Source organism: Vicugna pacos, chromosome 33, assembly GCF_048564905.1.
Source record: "Vicugna pacos chromosome 33, VicPac4, whole genome shotgun sequence".
NCBI classification, from domain to species: Eukaryota; Metazoa; Chordata; class Mammalia; order Artiodactyla; family Camelidae; genus Vicugna; species Vicugna pacos.
In genome coordinates, this window is record NC_133019.1 from 12,241,862 (window position 1) to 12,259,808 (window position 17,947).

The following is a 17,947-nucleotide window of genomic DNA, read 5'->3' on the forward strand; positions in this document are numbered from 1 at the left end:
CTCTAAGGCCTCTGCTCCCACCCCAGAGACACTTCTCAGGCCCCCACCACTATGGGTGCTCAAGCAAAGTGGGCTGAGCACCACCGCAGGCCTTCCAGAGCTCTGCTCCCTACCACCACCCCCACCTTCCCCACCAGGCCTGGGCTCGCTGGGCCTGCTGCTTCCCCCGATGAGGCTTGGGTTTCATTATCTCATTTCTCTGGGCTCCTGGTGCCCAGCTGAAGATCCTTTGACATGGGAGCTGGGTCCCGCACAAGGCCAGCATTAATCCTTGAAGCTTAGCCTCTTTCCTCAGCTGCCACGTGTGGAAAGCTGGCCTTGCAGCTGGCGTGGAGCCAGGCTGGCAGGGAGCAGGAGACCTAATCCTGCTTTGAGCTCTCCAGGGAGCGAGGCTTCAGCCTCAGCACCAGGTTCCGGCTGCCTTGGCCAGTGGCATCTTTGCGTTTTAGCTGAACGTCTCCACCCCCAACACCACGAGGGGGCTTGTCCCTCAGGGGCCCCTGGAGTCGGTCAGCAAAGAACTCTACCTTCTGCCACTGGCCACTAGAACAGCATTTACGAAATGTGTTAGTCAAGGGAAATGTTAATAGGTTTTACACACACAGGAAACCAATTCTTTATACAGGACTTCTCAGAGCCTTTAATCGCTGAGTCGCCAAAAAATATATTGCGCACCTATCCAGGGCCAGGTCACCATCCAACTGCTGGGAATAGGTGGTGAATAAGACAGATAAGTTTTATGCTGTCAAGGGGCTTATATTTCTCATGTAAGGGGAAGATCAAAGATAAATGTGTAAGTCAATAAGAGCTTCAAATAGTGGCGAGCACAATGAAGAAAGTAAACCAGGAAAGGCTAGAGAGGGATTGATGTGTTAATGTGCATTGTGAATCTCCAAGGGCAAGCAGACCTGCATTTTCTATGAACTCTCAGGACTGGAATTCCTTGGAAAGGTCTTGAGGAAATAAGCTCTAGAATGATCCTTCTAAAACTCAGATTAAATGTGTCCGTCTTTGGCATAAAACCCCCTAAGGGCCCCCATCATCTCCAGAATAGCATCTCAGGACTTCTCTCAATTGGCCCCAACCATTCTAGCTCATCTCCATAAATGTCTGCCCACCCCTCTCCCATCTCACAGAAGGAACCTGCTCTTCTGCAGCTCTGAGCTCCAGCACACAGGGCACAGGGTCTGCACTGTCCCTGATCTGCCCACACCCCCAACTCAGTCTTCCAGCAGCCAAGCTCTGAGTGTGCCTGGTCATGCCTCTGTCACACCCAGAGGGTGAGCACTGTGGCCAGGCACTCCTGGGCCCCGAGACAAGAATAGCCCACAGCCAGCCATCATTGAGGGTGAGGAGAGAAATGGGACAGCCACCATAAAGGCAAAATAATGGTCCTAACTACAAGGACCACAGCTGTTTTGTTTCATACATAATGAGCCCTTCTATATGGTGGATCTGAACCGAACCAGGACCTTAGGACAAACCAGTGGGTACAGCAGGGACCCCCACCTTCATGGGGCATATATCCCAGTGGGAAGAGACAAACAGCCAACATAACAAGTAAGCATATTATGTACTGCGTATATAAGTCCTAAATGCTGAAGGGACAATAAAGCAGAAGAAGGGGCGTGAGGAGGACACATGAGGGTGGGACGCAGAGTGGTCAGGGCATCCTCACTGAGGTGGGGTTTTGAGCGAAGACTCCAAGGAGGTGAGGAGTGAGCAGGGAAGACCCAGGGGAGGGTTTCCTGGGCGGGGAGCAGCAGGGCCTGAGACAAGAGTGAACTTGGCACGTTCAGGGCACAGCAGCAAGGCCGTGCGCCTGGAGTGGCCACACCACCAGGGCTTCACCGCCTGTGGACTAAGACACGATTCTGGGGCAGAGAAACCTCCCACTGGCCTCGGAAGGCGTATTTCCTCAGGGGAATAAAGATAATAATTAGAGCTAGACCTGCCTTCCTGAAGTGTTCGAAGTATTTCTGTGGAAAGTAGAGAAGCTTCTCCGCTTACACATGTGTCCGTCGTGAAGGCTGTGAGCCGCCCCCTCACTCTTAAAACCACAGTGACAAGAAGAGGTTCAAGTGGCTGCCCCCACGAAGCAGGAGTGTGAGTCATCCTTTGAAGCTTGAAGACCTTCTTGCGGATGTGACGTTTCACAGGCAGCTTTCCCCAAAACAGACCTGTTTGCTTGACATTGAAGGCCTCCTGAAGCGGTCACCCTCCACCTTGCTGGCCTCCCTGTGCCCAGGAAGCTCCATCTGAGGCAGCTACTCCACCAGCACTTGCAGTCCCAGCTCAGCTGGATGGCAAGAGGATCCCGATGGGCCTCGGACCCGAAGAACCAGGCTTGGCTTGTTGCAAAACCTTCGAGCTCCTGGTTAGACCAGCATCCGGCATCAAACACTGCCATTTTGTCAGTCCTCTTACCTTGCTGCTTACTTCTATCACCAGGTTACACGGGCCTGGCCCAGCCCTTTTCACATCTGGTAGGATTTACTTCCTGTCCTGGGAGGGGTCCTCGCTGTCAGAGTTCATCCCGTAGGCAAGCGGCGCAACATCACTCTCTCTCAACTTCTCGTCTTTTAGATCCGCCGCACTTTGCTGTCCATTCTCCTGGTTTTCCTCTTCTGCCCGGCGTTTTTGGCACTTACTGCTTTTACACTTTCCAGGCAAGAAGGGGTTAATGTAAGAGGGATAAAATGCCCTAAAACTAAGCACACACAACAAATGCGAGAGATGCGCATTGTGGCAGAGGAGACCGCAGTGACACGGAAGGGCATTAAGAACTCCCAGGACAGCCGATGAGACTCAGTTCCCCTCTGGCACAGAGCTTTGTTCACCTCGGTGAAAGTTTGGAGGGAGAACTTCACAAGGAGAGGAGCTTTTATCACACACTGCTGGCCCCTGAGCCCTCCTGTCCAGCTCTTCCTAGTTTCCACCTCAGCTTAAGGTTCAGAGGCTTTGGGGGAGGTAGGTAATTAGGTTTACTTATTTTTTAATGGAGGTACTGGGGATTGAACCCAGGAGCTCGCGCATGCTAAGCACACACTCTACCACTGAGCTGTACCACCCCCACCTTGCTCACAGTTCAGTATTTAACAAGCTTCTAGAGCTGGGGGTCGGGAGCACGGTTGGGGGGCCAAGCCGAGCTGCAGCGCCGTCCATCTCAAAGGATGCTGGTTTGTTCTTTGAGTTTATTTTTTCCTCTCTTTTCTTCCTCCCCCTTTTCCTGAATCTCTTAACTTTACTTCAATGTGCAAGAAATAAGCATACTCTGACAAAGCGGCAAACTGCCCCCCACCCCCAAGTTAGCTGCAGGCGGCCTCCTCCCCAGGACTGGGGTTGGTGGGGGTGACACGGCCAGGAAGGGGGATTGGTGCTCCAGTGACAGCTTTTGACGTTCACCTCATTTCAGTAAGCACTAGGCTGGGCTGGGGGCACGGGTGGGGGGCTCACCAACGCGGAGCAATAATAGTAACCCTTTATTTTCTGTGCTGGATCCTTCCAGCCAGTATCTGTCAGCCTTACCACATCCCTGTGATATGGACATGATGATCCGAGTTTAGAAAGAAGGAACTGGAGTCCAGAAAAGTGAAGCACCTTCACTGATTCACTCATTCATTCACGAAGTGCCTACTCCATGTCAGCTACTGGCAAAAATCTAACATTCAGCCCAAGTCTGCTGGTTTCCACTAACTCATGCTTCCTTGACCTCGAGCCTCAGAGAACTTGCCTTCCACCAAGGAGTCCCAGATGTCAACATTTCAGTGCAGTTCATAAGACAGTGTTAAACACATACCATGCGTAATGGCTCAGAGCAAGAAATGGTTCCAGGGAGGTCTGGGAGGCACACAGAAGAGGTGGCATTCGCCTGGGCCTGGGCCTTGCATGGAGTCCAGGCACAAGGCAGGGAGAGGGGTTGTGATGTGTCTGGGGAGAGGCATACCCTAGGTCTGGAGCGAGTGTAGGGCTCAGAGGGCTGCCTGGGGACCTGTGACGTGCTATTAATGAAAGTTTGGACTCCTCAGGCCCCACACGGCAGGACAGCATCTGAGAGGGCCATTTCTGTGCCCTATCAGACCCAGAGCCCCAGGAAGCCCGCCCCTCTAAACCAAGGCCGCAGGCAGAAGAGCTCCCACCATCGGCAGCCTGTGATACCCTGTTCTCTCTCAGCATGGTCTCCCCAGCAGAGGCTGAGAGGCTACTCTGACTGACTCCACACCCTACTCTTTCCCTCACCCCCCATCCCTGCCCTGCCACATGTTCCTCCTGGGCTTCTGTGCCCATTGCATGCAATCATCTCTTCATTCCACGTCTACCAAGCCACACTGTGCAAGGCACTGGGGATACAGCTGGGGTCAAAACAGATGCAGCCCCATCTTCAGGGAGCACGTACTTGAACAGGACAGCACGTCAAAGGCAGACACAGGGCAGTGGTCCTCAATAACCCCTGGTGCTCTGCGGCCATGCACAAGAGGTGTCCCTCCCGTCCTGCGTGGTCCCTGAGGGGTTCTCCGTGAAAGTGAAAGCTAGCTACAACTGAAGACAAGATGCTAATGGAGGGGGTGGGGGGAGTGAGAAGCAGAGACCTAGACCTTCGCAGGCAGAGGGACCTGCATGTGGAAAGGCCCCGAGGAGAGGGAAGGAGAACCAGGGGAAGTACACGTGGTTCTGGGTGGATGGAGTAAGGGGCCAGGGACAGCTGGAGATGTGGCTGGAGACGCAGCTGGAGACGTGGGCAGCACCTCGTCATGAAAAGGCCCACTGAGGTTAGAAAGGAGTTCAGCTTTCATCCTGCAGCAGCGCAGAGCTGCCACGGGGTTCTAGAAGCAAGAGTGGCAGCATCACAGAGTGCTCTAACTGGGCAAGGTCTAAAATGTCCTCTGGCACCAGTCCTCACTCTGCACAAAGAAGCCAGGCCTGGAGAAGGGGAAGCATCGGGTCCGAGATCCCTCGGCTGAAGTGGTCAGAACACAGGCCTCCTGGCTCAGGGCCCAGTGCTCACTGCCCTGGGTGCAGTCTAACTTCCAGTTAGTGGGGAATTGAAGGGACCCGAGGAAGAGGGCTCCCACCCACCTTGTGCTACTCTGGTGAGAGGAGGGCCTCGTTCCCGGGGGCTGCCATCCTGCACGGTGCACAGGCCCTCTTCACTGCGTGTTCACCAGAGCCCTGAGCCCCGATCTCCTGGGAGGGTCTGCTCCTGCAACCCGAGCTCTCTTGACTACCTGTCGGCCAGTGGTGGTGCCTGGGGGCCCCGGCGCCCACCCTCCATCTCTGTCCCTGAGCAGCCCAGAGCCCAGCCTTCAGGACAGCTCGTGGTCCAGGCCAGCAGGGACTGAGGAGTTTATGCTTTGTTAAGCACTTCCTGTCACTGCCTCATGAATTATTTAGTAAATGAAGATTAATTTTACAATAATGAGTGAAGCCTCGAGGGGATGGGCAGTGGGGGAGAAGGGGTGCCGGCGTGCCCAGGATGAAAGTCCTTGCCCCTGAGGCAAGGATGGCTGGGCAGGATCTTCTGCCAATTTGCTCTGACACTCAGAGCCCAGGGCCTCTCCCAGATGTGGTTCAGGAAGCTGGTATAGGAAGCTGGTGGTGGCTCTGGCAAGCCATGCAGGAGCGAGACTCGGTACCACCCCCATGAAGAGGCAGTGGCAGAGCAGGGCAGGAAGGGTTGCCGTCTCCGAGTTCTAGAGAGTTCTGGAAACAGCCCCAGCTAGGAGTCAACAGACTGAGGCCTGGTCCTGGTACTGGTACTTGCCCAGGCTACATCATGGGGTAACGTGTGAATCAGATGAGAGGGTGGATTTGAAAGCACTGATACAAGTTATTCCAAGGTTATGACTGTAGAGAAAAGGGCCTTGGTGGCGGCAGGGCTGCTTCTAGACAGTTTGGACCATCACTTCACCCCTCTGGGCTTCTTAGGAGCTGCCATGCTGATTAAATGAGATCTTTTATTAAAACACCTCCCATTGTGCCTGGCACAAAGCAGGGGCTCCACAGACAGCAGCTGTATTAGATCTATTATTATTCCATCATCCTCATTATCATTACTAATAAAATGCAGTCCATACAGCCCTTGAATTCGTCAGTATGTCCCTAGACAGAGTGGTCCCTCCTCCTTTCCAAGAAGAGTCTGACCTCAGCCCCTCACCTGTTCATTCTACCCCCAACCCTCTCCCAGCAGCTGGAGTGGTCTGGTTCACTTGGGGAACTGGCCCCAGGAGCTCTGGCCTGGGCTGTAGCTTCTCTGGGCTTGGGGCCCTGGCCCTGACTTATACCAGCCAACCCGCACCTCTCTGTGCCAGAACAGCCCCCGCCCTGTGTGACCTTTGGCCTTTTCCAGGTCCGTGTTCCCGCCATCCTCTTTCTCCGTTCGGAGCTTGGTAACCCTCCTCAGCCCGCCTCCTCCTTACTCCTCCTTGCCCCCCCGGGCAACTGGACCTGGCACAGTGGGTCCTGACAGTAGCCTCTCAGCTTGTACACAGCTTAGACGGCCACCACTCCTTTCGTCAACCCCACAGGACCCAGCATTGCCCTGTGCCTGGGGGACACTGGTTAGATTTGACTGTCCATCCCCCTCTTCCCTGCTTTGTTCCTCTCTCCTCTGATTCTGCCCCACCAGGGGTTCTCAACCTCAGTACAATTTTTTTTTAATTGAAGTATAGTTGATTTACAATGTTGTGTTAGTTTCTGATGTACAGCATACTGATTCAGTTATACATATCTATATACATATTCTTTTTCGTATTATTTTTCATGAGAGGTTATTGCAAGCTATTGAATATAGTTCCCTGTGCTATACAGTAGGACCTTGTTGTTTATCTATTTTGTATGTAGTAGTTTGTATCTGCTAATCCCAAACTCCTAATTTATCCCTCCCCCTCCCCACCTTTCCCCTTTAGTAATCATGTTTGTGTTCTGTTTGTGAGTCTGTTTCTGCTTTGTAAATAAGTTCATTTGTGTCATTTTTTTAGATTCCACATATAAGTGATATATGATATTTATCTTTCTCTGTCTGACTTACTTCACTTAGTATGATGATCTCCAGTTCCATCCATGATGCTGCAAATGGCATTATTTCATTCTTTTTTATGGCTGAGTAGTATTCCATTGTATATATCTACCATAGCTTCTTTATCCAGTCATCTGTTGATGGACATTTATGTTGCTTCCATGTCTTGGCTATTGTAAATAGTGCTGCTATGAACACTGGGGTGCATGTGTCTTTTTGAATTAGAGTTTTCTCCAGATATATGCCCAGGAGTGGGATTGCTGGATCATATGTCAACCTCGGTACTATTGACATTTGGATCTGATAATCCTTTGTTGGGGGGCTGCCCTGGGCTTGTAGGAAGGTTAGCAGCATCCCTGGCCTCTACCCACTACATGCCACTAACAACTCCCATGACCTAGTTGTGACAATCAGAATGTCTCCAGACACTGCCACATGTCCGCTGAAGGGCAAAATCGCCCCCACTTGAGAACCACTGTCTAGGCCTTTCCCCCCTTGGCCTGTAGCGCCCACCCCCAGCCTTCTCCCTATGCTTCATTCTGTCTCACTGCCCCCCTCCTCGGCTCAGAGCAATGCCCCCATCCCTTCCCACTACCACCACACACTTAATAGCCCAGACTGGACTAAGCACCTTCTCTGGTTTGAGCCACCGCTGTTTCTTCTGGCTGCCCAAAGCCAGGCCGCTCAGGATGGAGACAGAAGATGTGAACTGCACACAGCGAAATGCTTTGCTGGCACCTGGGGACTCTCCCTTGGTTTCTGCTCAGATGAAAAGCAGGAAGAGGGGCTGGGGCTCTGGGAAGCCACAGGTCTACTCCCTTTCAATCCCTACTGCACCATGTGGGATTGGGGCTGCAGGCCCAGAGGGGCCTGGTTCCCTCCTGGACAGGGAGCCGGGGCCAGTTCCCTGCTCTGCAAAGGACCAGAAGGCAGGTGGGAGCAGGATGGAGCCTCTTCCCTGGAAGTCAGGGGTTCTGAAACCCAAATCTGTTCCAGGGAAGCAGTCTCATCCTGGAAGGTCCTCTTCTACTCTTGTCAGAGCCTCTCCTCCCAAACTCTGCCTTTGTACCTGCATCCCCAGGTCCCCACAGAATTGACTTCCCATCCATGACACTTGACCCTCACTAGAGTTTCTAGGGGACATTTTCAATTCCTTCAGCATCACATGAAGGGCTTAGAAGAAATCCGTATGCCTCTTTTAAAGATCCCACATCCAAGGCCTAGTCCAGCTTCTAGCCTGCCTGGTCCTGTCTGGTTCCCTGCATCCATCTCCAGGAAAGGTGTTATTCCCTTCTGACTGGGGAGATGCTAACATGCACCTCTTTATCTAGCACCCTCTTCCCCACCAGAGCCATTTAAGCTGACAGAAGTGGGTCAGCACCACTGCTAGGAAGGTGTAGGTACGTGAGCTGTTAAGCTGTAGGTGGGTGGCTACAAGAGGGTGCCAGCCCTTCCCCAGTGCATGTAAAATCCTGCTGGACAAGTTGCCTTCTCAAGGCACTTGACCTTCACTGCGAGGTTGAGGACATGACCACATCCACTCTTTGCTCTTAGCATTCATGCAGGCACGTGGTGGTGTAGCTGCAGCCCCAAGTAGAGTGCCCAGGTAGTGCCTCGAGTCAGGAGGGATCTCATGTAGGGCATGTCGGTAGGATGTGTCTTTGTCTCTAGCTTTTCTCCGCATCGCCTCCACCTGCTTCCTCTTGGACCCACTAGTAGGGCCAAGTTGGGAGGTGAGAAGAGACTGGACAGGACTTAGGTATAAGCCGGAAAAGGAAAAGGAAAAGGAAAAGGTCTGGTCTTCTCTCACACACCTCCCTGTCTCCAGCCTCTCTCTCTCTCTCTCTCTCTCTCTCTCTCTCTCTCTCTCTCTCTCTCTCTCTCTCTCTCTCTCTCTCTCTCTCTCTCCTGCTTCCCAGAGGCTCCCCACCCTATAATGCCTATGCCTTCACCCCCACACTGGGAGGCAGACACTGGTGCACTGGGAGACGTCCTTCAGGCCCCAGCTCAGTGGTGACATCCTCAGTGGTGATGTCACTTGGTCCACTGGGCTTCAGGGCCTCTCCTCTCAGGGAACTGTTTCTGGATTTGAATCCTCCTCCTCTAATTGTGAGCCCCTAGAAGTCAGAAGTGTTCTGGCCCATCCATCATTAGCCAGCACCTGCCATCTGCCTGACACCCACGCAGCACTGGGGTCCAGACCCGAGCAGATCTCGACCTCCAAGGAGCTCGCTGTCTAGAGAGGAGAGAGCACGAAAATAGCCCACTCTTGAGAACAGTGGTAGGTACCATGCGAGAGGTGGGCCTGGGGTCCTAGCGGCTGCAGTGCCCAACCTGAAGGCAGAAGGTCACGGAAGAAGCTGTCGGGCTGAAAAAGGAAGTCGATCAGAAGGAGGGGCTCACAGAGGGCCTGGCATGCACAAGGCACAGAGCCTGGAATTTCCAGGAGATACAAGGTTCCATCACGGCAGAGAAGTTTGAGCAGAAAAACAGTCGTACAAGAGGCAGGAGGGGTGGAGGCAGTGTTAGAAACCATCTCCATTAGGATGGCATTTGGCTGCATGTAACAAAAAGTCATTGGCAGTGGCTCAGCCAAATTGGAGAGTTGTTTTTCTCATGTGATGAAGTCTGGGAGTAGGCAGCTCAGGGCTGGCCCAGTTGCTAAGAAACCAGACTCCTTTTCCCTTCCTGCTCTGCCATCCTTATGACTACAAGGCAGCCTCTGTGCTTCTGAGCCACATGTCCATCTTTTCAGCAGGAAACAAGGAGGAAGAGCCAAGGTTAAAAGGTTTATGCCGATAGAATCTGCCCTTTTGTTGTTACTTTTAATTATGCTACAATACAAATAACAAAAGATTTGCCATCTTAACCATTTTTAAGTGTATAATGCAGTGGCATTAAGTACATTCACATTGTTGCGCAATCACCACCATCCATCTGTAGACAGTGATGTGTAAGTTCAGTTTCATTTTGCAAAACTGAAACCCTGTACACATGAAACAACTCCCCATTTTCCCCTGCCTCCCCCCGAGCTCCTGACAACCACCATTCTAATTTCTGTCTCTGTGAAGCTGACTACTCTAGGTACCTTTTATAAGTGGAATGATAAAGTATTTGTCCTTTGGTGACTGGCTTATTTCACTTAACATAGTGTCCTCAAGGTTAATCCATGTTGTAACACGTGTCAGAATTTCTTTTCTTTTTAAGGCTGAATAATATTCCACTGTATGTGTAGACTGCATTCTGTTTATCCATTCTTCTGTTGATGGGCACTTGGATTGCTTTCGCTTTTTGGTTTTTGTGAATAATGCTGCTATGAACATGAGTGTACAAATATCTTTCAGAGTCCCTGCTTTCAATTCTTTGGGGGATGTGCCGAGAAGTGGGATTGTTCTATCATATAGTAGTTCTATTTTTTATTTTTTGAGGAGCCACAAGACTGTTTTCCATAATGCTGCATCATTTTGCATTCCCCCCAGCAGTGCACAAGGGTCTAATTTTTCCACACTCTCACCAGCATTTGTGAGGGGCTTGGATTTGACCTTGGACTTGACCTCTAAAAGGTTTTAAGCATCTTTGTATCTGTCCCTAATTTATCACAGCAGCAAGTGCATGGTAAATGTTCCATAAATGTCTGTTGAAAGTTCCCCTGATTTCTCTTTATCCATCCACATCACGCACATTCTTTAAGACCCACCACGAGTCCTGAGTCCTCCGGGGGGCCCTCCCTCGTGGCAACAGCCCAGGGTCTTTGCCCCTTGTTGTGCATCCAGGGGATGTTTTGTCTGGCCCTTTGCACTACGCCCTTGGGTATTTGTGGGGTGAGGGAGGCAGCCTGACTTGAACCCTTCCCCTTGCTCCTTGGATCTGACTTCTCCTCCCCACCTGGATGCCAAACTCCTTGAGAATCAGTGCTTTGTCCTTGACCCCCTTCTTTCCCCAAGCCAGCCCCAGAGAACCCGGAGTGTGTCATGGGCCCTCGGTAAACAGATACTCAGGTTTGTGCCAGTGGAAGTCCCTTGTGATTGTCTGGTCAAAGACAAGATCATGGAGTGATGTCCTGGCAGTAGAAATGACCCTGGGTTTGAAACTAAAGGTTCAAGCCCTGCCTTCCCACTTCTACCTGCTTACATCCAGGAAGACATTTAACGTATTACCTCAACTTCAAAATGACCATAACTCAGGGACGGGGAGGGGTAAATCAGGAGTTTGGGATTAACAGATACATGCTACTATATATAAAATAGATAAACATGGACCTACTCTACAGCACAGGGGACTGTATTCAATAGCTTGTAATAACGTATAATGGGAAAGAATCTGAAAAGGAATGTGTGCGTATGTGTGTGTATAACTGAATCACTTTGCTATACACCTGAAATTGACATAACATTGTAAATTCACTATATTTCCATTTTTCAAAATGGTTAAAAAAAGAGATCTTTGTGCAAATGGCTCCCTGAGAGTTTGGACTGTTTGACGCTAAGAGTTTTCTCCTTTGGGCCTAAAGTATCGTATACATTTCTATCTCTTCTTTTTGAAACAAATCTTTTGATGCTTTGGGAAAATGACAAACACTCATAGTAAAAAGAAAACTTCAGAGACTGTCATAAGGAGAATTTAAATTACCTGGATGATTTAATTATGTTTTTTTTTAATGGCCATAGCAACCACTTCTTACCTTTTTTTTTCAGTGTTTAATTCAAACCTGTATTTGTAGTTTCTAAAACATTGATCCACAGACCACTTTCTTGTTACACATGTGCACCAGCAGAAATGCAAAGAGAATCGCAGCTGTCCCTACAAAAGGAACGGCTCCTTTTCTAACCGTCTTTGAAATTCTATGTCCCCAGGTCCCAGCGCCCGTCCAAAGGTGGCAGTGCAATGAACACCCGGCCCGCCCTGCTCCCCTCAGTTCAGCCGGGCCCACCACTACCTGCTGTGGGGCCTCTCCTTGGCTCTCCCCTCAACATCTGGGGGCAGAACCATCTTCCCTTGGGCTTGTGGGTCAGCCCCATGCGGGAGAAGTGGAACCACTCAATGGGGCACTTTCATTGTCACCACCGATCATCTCTCCATAGGAGACCTGATTGCGCACACAGTACATGGGCTAGTTTGGGTCGATGGGAAGGTCTTCGGGGGAGGCTTCCCTTTCGGCCTTGGCCTTGGAGCGTTTCTTCTTCTTGGGGGCCTTTGCCTTCTTCTCCTCAGGCGTCGCAGAGGAGATGTCTTTGTGGTCATGATTATTCGCTGTGTTTTCCTGATTCTCACTGTTATGCTGTCGCCGGGATCTGTTATCATTGGGCACTTCTGCCTGCATGATTGTCTCATTTTTTGACTTCTTCTGGCCAGCTTTGCTGTGGCCAGTGTTGTCGCTGACCTCCTGGTGTGCCTCAAAGAGTTCCACGTGACTGTCCACCTGCCTGGTCCTGTTCTTCACCACCTCTACCATCTGATTCACGATCTGGGTCATCACGTCGCCCAGCTCCTGGCTCCAAATCAGGGCCCTCCAAATGCAGGGCAGCACCCTCCTCTTCTGGGCGCCGTCTGTCTCCCACTTAAACTTCTCATAATTCTCATCCAGGTCCTTCAGGATTGCTTCCACTGTTCCTGGGGCCTGGGCAGAAGGCCCAGATGCGCTCTCGGCAGTCCCGGCAGGAAGGACTGCCAGCCTCGCCCTGTCCTCTGGGCTCCACCATTGCTCTGCCAACAACCACTTCTCTTTATGTAAATGGTTCACAGATCACAAAGTCCTCTTGCCTACACTGTCCTTTTTAATCCTGACGAGGACCTTGTCAAGTAGGTAGGGCAGGATTTACTTAATCTCTGTTTTCAAGACAGAGATGATTGCTCAAGGAGGTTAAGTGATTTGCCAAAATGCTCAACGGGTAAGCGCCAGAAAGGGCTCTCTAACTTTCTAGGCCCTGTAAACGCCTCCCTGCCCATCTCACAGAGAACAAGTGAGAACCTGGACAGGAAAGTGCTTTGTAGACACATGGTGTTCTTCGCCTGGGCAGCGTCTGCAGAGACAGGGACGGTCCTCTTTGACCTACGGGAGATGAGACAAGATGTTGGATTCGGTCAAAGAAAGGGGGCTGAGAGCCTGCTTCCTCCCTCGCACCTGTGGGTTCAGACACCCGTCAGGAAGGGTGTTCCCAGCAGCCCAGCAGGGAGTTGGCTGCCAGGGAGAGTTTTTGCCCCGGCCTCCTTTTGAGGAGAGCAGAGACGGCGCAGAATCTCGTCCCTCTAGACGCCTGCCACTCACACGCCTACTTCCCGAGAACCTGCACTCTCTGTAACCACAGCTCCCCCACCTCTGTCCTTCCTTCTCCAGGACTAACCCCCCATCACACCCTCCCCCTACCTCCTCTTCCCCGTCTTGCTCCCTCCTTTCAAAAGCGTAATGAGTTTGATAAGAAATTGTCTTGTTAACAGGATTAGCCACGGAAATCTCTGGTCCCCTCCCATTCATTCTGTAACGCTCCTGTCTCATGTCCTGTAATTTTCTGCTGGTATCAGAGGCTCTGGACCACCTCAGGGATATTAATTCCGACTTGTTCTTTGATCATGCGACTGCTGACATGCCAGGACGCCCCCCACCGCCACTGGGCTGCCAAGGCCTTGTGGGTAAATTACACCGGCGCCCTCCCTGGCTGTGTCCCTCCAGTGTCAGACGTTCCCTGATTTTCTGCTGCTGTGACCACCCTCCCCCCAACTTCTACCTGCCTCAGCTGCCGGTTCTGGGTCAGCAACTAATCTAACTTACAGGCCCAGGAGCCAGATCTAATGCTAGACTTTATGTGGCAGAAGAATGATAAATGAATGCCCCTCACCCTGCTGCCACTCCTTCCCTTCCCTTCCACCCCTCCCTACACACATCCCTAGAATACTCAAGTGAGGACGAGTGCAGAGGTGGCTTGGCACAGTGCATGAGACCTGGGTTCACTCCTTGAGTCTGTGGCACAGACAACAGCTTGCCCAGCCTCTCTGAGCCTCAGTTTTCTCATCTGTACATTGGGGATGACCATGGCCATCTGGCAAGGCTGTGGCAATGCGCAGAGTACAGTCTCTGACACACAGTAGGAGCTCAATTCCTGCTATTTTCCTATTCTGCTCTTTCAAGACTGGAATTGGTGGGGGTGGGGTACACCGTACTTGGAATGTATCAAGAAATTCTTGTTTCAGCTTTAAGTTATGTCTCCACACTCTTTCCTTGCACTGATTCCCTCTGACCTTTCTCCTCCCAAATTTTCCTTCTCTTTACATGTTTTTAGGGACCTATACAGAGGAATCCTTATGGCTCCTTCAACCCAAAACATTAATTAAAAGAAAGCTCAGTGTATAGGGTGCATACCAAGAAGAGATAGCAGGAAAAGGAAGAAATTGCCTGTTCTATGCCCCTAAACCCTAGCTGAGGGCAGAGCAGAGAGACATCCTGAGAAAGAGACCCCGAATAGTCCTCGACCAGGGGCAAGAGGGTCACACCGGGCAGGTACCCAGACGCTGGGTCAGCAGGGAATTTTCAAGGAGAGACAGAGATACGAGGAGCAGTGCCTGGAGGAGGTAACCTACCTAGGAAATTGCTAGAGCTGAAAGAGGGGAGACGCGAGTTAAATCTAGGTTAACTTGGAAACAGTTTTTTGATCGATCGAGCAGAAGGTGCCAGAGAGTGAGAGGTGAGAAATCACGCCTATCCGGTGAATGAGCTCAGAATTCCTGGTGTGTGGGGAAGCTGGGGAGCTGGCGCCACTCTGGGCAAGATGGGGAGGCAGCAAGTGCCCAGGGAGCTGGCAGGGCCAGTGTCCCACTCGGAATACACAAATACACACGTGCAAAGAGCCCAGCCTTCACCATGTGCCTGGCCTGGGGGAGGCCTTACCTACATCTCCTGTTTCTCCTTTCACGTTTGTACCTCCCTGAACAACGGCCGTTGTCAACAGCTACAGTCGATCTCAGACCTTGGGCTTCCAGGCCAGGCCCATGGAAATCCCGCGGGGTGATTTGAGGCCTCTGTCCTCAAGGAGCTGAGGAGTCAATCTGGATTCAAATCCCAGTGGTGTTCTAGCTGTGTGACCTTGGGCAAGTTTCTGCATTTCTGTGAGCTGCTTTCTCATCTATCAGATGGGGTAATGTTGCCTGCTCTCGGGGTTAAACTGAGGCCATGCACATGAAGTAGCTGGTCCTCTGACGGGCACCTAATGGAAATCCATAAGTGGGAAGGGTACCGCCCCATCGCCCTTCCCTTTTCCTCCCCTGTGCACTGCCGCCAAGGAGGACAGCCACTGATGCATTTTTTTTTAATCAATGGTAAAAGGGGGGTTTGTGATGAAAGCTGGGTGAGGGGTACAGATACCACGAGTTTGGGGAGGAAGAGCTGAGGGAGGGCTGGGCAGGGGAGGGCAGGCTCCCAGAGACGTCGGATGTAACTTAGAGCCTAAAGGTGCTGAAATTGCGTGGCACTAGGGGAAAGCGAATGGACCAGTAGAGTTGGGGCAGAGCGCTCGCTTGTGTGTTCACGTCACGTCAATGGGACAGACTTGCGCTGGGAGCTGCTGGTAAGACACAAACGCCAATGGGACTCTGAACATTTCTGCCTTTCCTGATCATCACAGATGTGCGTGCAGTCAGCTTATTAGCCTGAAAATAAAAAAGGTAGATGCTCAACATAGCAGAATTGCCTTGCTGTTTGAACAGTGGTAGAGGATTTTTAGGGTTTTAAGAAGAGAGAGATGGGACTCGGGAGCCATGCAGAACCAGCAACACGAGTGGTCCCTCCAAGCCCCTGAGTGGGCTGAAGTGGACGGTAGATGGATCTACCTTCCCCGGAAGCTGGGGAGCAGCAGCAATGAGAGCCATTGCTCATTGAGCCATCACTGCGCAGGCGCTCAGCTCTCATTCTGGCCACAATTCCAACTCTGTGTGATTGGAATATTATTGGCACAGTTTTAGAGAAGAGGAAATTGATCAGCGAGGTTAGGTAAGTTGTGCAAGATCACACTGATGGAGCCAAGGTCTGGCTGAGTTTAGAGCCTAAGTACTGACCATGGAGGCGAAAAGGCAGAGATTCATACACTCATTCATTCATTATTCCACTCATTATTCATTCATTCATCCATTCATTCAACAAATATTTTTTGAGCATCACCACATGCAGGTGTGGTGCACAAAACTGAGCCTAGAGCAGTGGACAGACAGGCAGCCCCCACCCTCCTGGAGGTCGGGGGCTCATTCACGAACATGCACTGGGCCAGGCCTGGGTGGTGCTAGTGACTGGGAGGCAGAGGTGGACAGACCTGCCAGCTGCTCTTGGCCCTCTGGGGCTCTGACGGCTCTTCATAGGAGCATCTTCCCTCTGCGAAGTGTGGACACTGCCTCTGGACCAGGCAGGCCTCGGGGGTAGGAAGGTGGTAGATCAGGAGGCAAATACAGGAAGGACAGGGGGATGGTCTCCACTGCCATTGCAGGGCCCTTGGAGCCACGTCAGATGGCTGTGAGAGGCCACATGCCAGGCCCCCTGTTTGCTACATCCCCTTCTGGGTAGGTAGGAATGGCAATGCAGTGTACTAGGAAATATCCTAGCAAAAGCACGGCTTTGGATTCCGAGGGCTCCAGCTTTGTGATTTGGGGCACATTGCTTTGAACTCTGATTCTCAGTTTCCTCATCTATTAGATGGGGAGAAACCACCCCCCCACACCTCAATAAGGCTGTAGCAGGATGAAACAAGATATCATATAGGGAAATTCCAGACCAGTGCCTGGCTTCCATCCCATTGTACTGAGTCTTTACCCCAGAGCAGGGGCTGGGCCCACAGCTGTGGCCAGGACCCACCCTGCCCTGCCCTCAAGGGGCTTGCAGTCTAGGGACTGTGCCAAGTCTCTGATGACTCAGTACAGCGGTGACAAGCATGCAGGGAAGAGGACAGGAGACAGAAGACTGGATCTTCTGGAGGAAAAGAGTGTGAGCTGAGCTCTGAGAGGTGGGTCAGTGGGAACTTTGGGAAGCAGGTGAGAAAAGTGCTCTGAGTAGCCACAAGGCTTGGGGAGGAGGATGGAGCAGGCAGTCTGGAGGACCAGAGGGAGGCCAGTGTGGCTGGAATTGGAGCCAGGGCCAGAGATGGGACTAAGTTAGGTCAGGGAAAGTATGGTGAGCTTTGGCTGCCCCGTTAAGGACTTCGGTCTTTGTCCTAAGGAAAAGAGGAAACCACAGATGGTTTTCAGTGAGATCAGATGTCCGTTTTAAGAAGATCTGGCTATAGTGAGGGGAGTAAATTAGGTGAGACCACAAGTGGATATGGACACTTAGTAGGTTGGCCCTTGATACACAGTAGGCTGTTTATGGTGCATACAGTGCACCATGAGGAGTCTGCTCTCTAGGGAGAGGATGGAGCAGGAAGCAAGGCCTCTTGGAGGGCCAGGCCCTGGTGTCAGAATGGATCTCCTTCTCTGCCTGACACTTCAGAGCCAACCGGCATAAAAGAAAAGCTCCAGCCACTTAGTGGCCCATAGGGGTTTGGGCTGCAGGTGGTCGTGCAGGGAGACACAGAAGGGTGGGGGCCACGCCTTAAAGGTGAGCCCTGTGGTCAGGGTTGGTGAGAGGAGAGTCACCATCCCTCCCACTTCCTGCGTTCGGTGGGGGCATGGCCATTGGGGGTCTGTCGAAGCGAGGCAGCCTTACCAAATTGTAATAACAGTCATTTCTATTACACCATGAGCATCTGACACATGGCTCGAGGAGCCATGAAGCCCCCCCAGCGGGCAGCATAAAAGTCGGGGTGGGGGCTCCAGGGGAGGGCTGGAGGCCGCAGCTCCCTGGCTGGGTTCTGCCTTGTGCAGAGGAGGAGGACTGGGGAGAAAGAGGCTTATTTCAGCACCCTGTTATTATGGCATCTTGTTTTCATAGTTTGTTCAACAAACCTCTCTCCCTCTCCCTCT

At 51.7% G+C, this 17,947-nt stretch overlaps 1 protein-coding gene and 1 pseudogene across 1 annotated transcript in view; one reads left to right on the top strand and one right to left on the bottom strand.

The window, feature by feature from the left end:
• DSCAML1 (DS cell adhesion molecule like 1) overlaps nt 1-17,947 on the top strand; it is a 314,095-nt gene that overhangs the window by 201,208 nt on the left and 94,940 nt on the right. The window lies entirely within an intron of this gene.
• On the bottom strand, nt 360-14,043 carry LOC102530803 (inhibitor of growth protein 1-like; annotated as a pseudogene).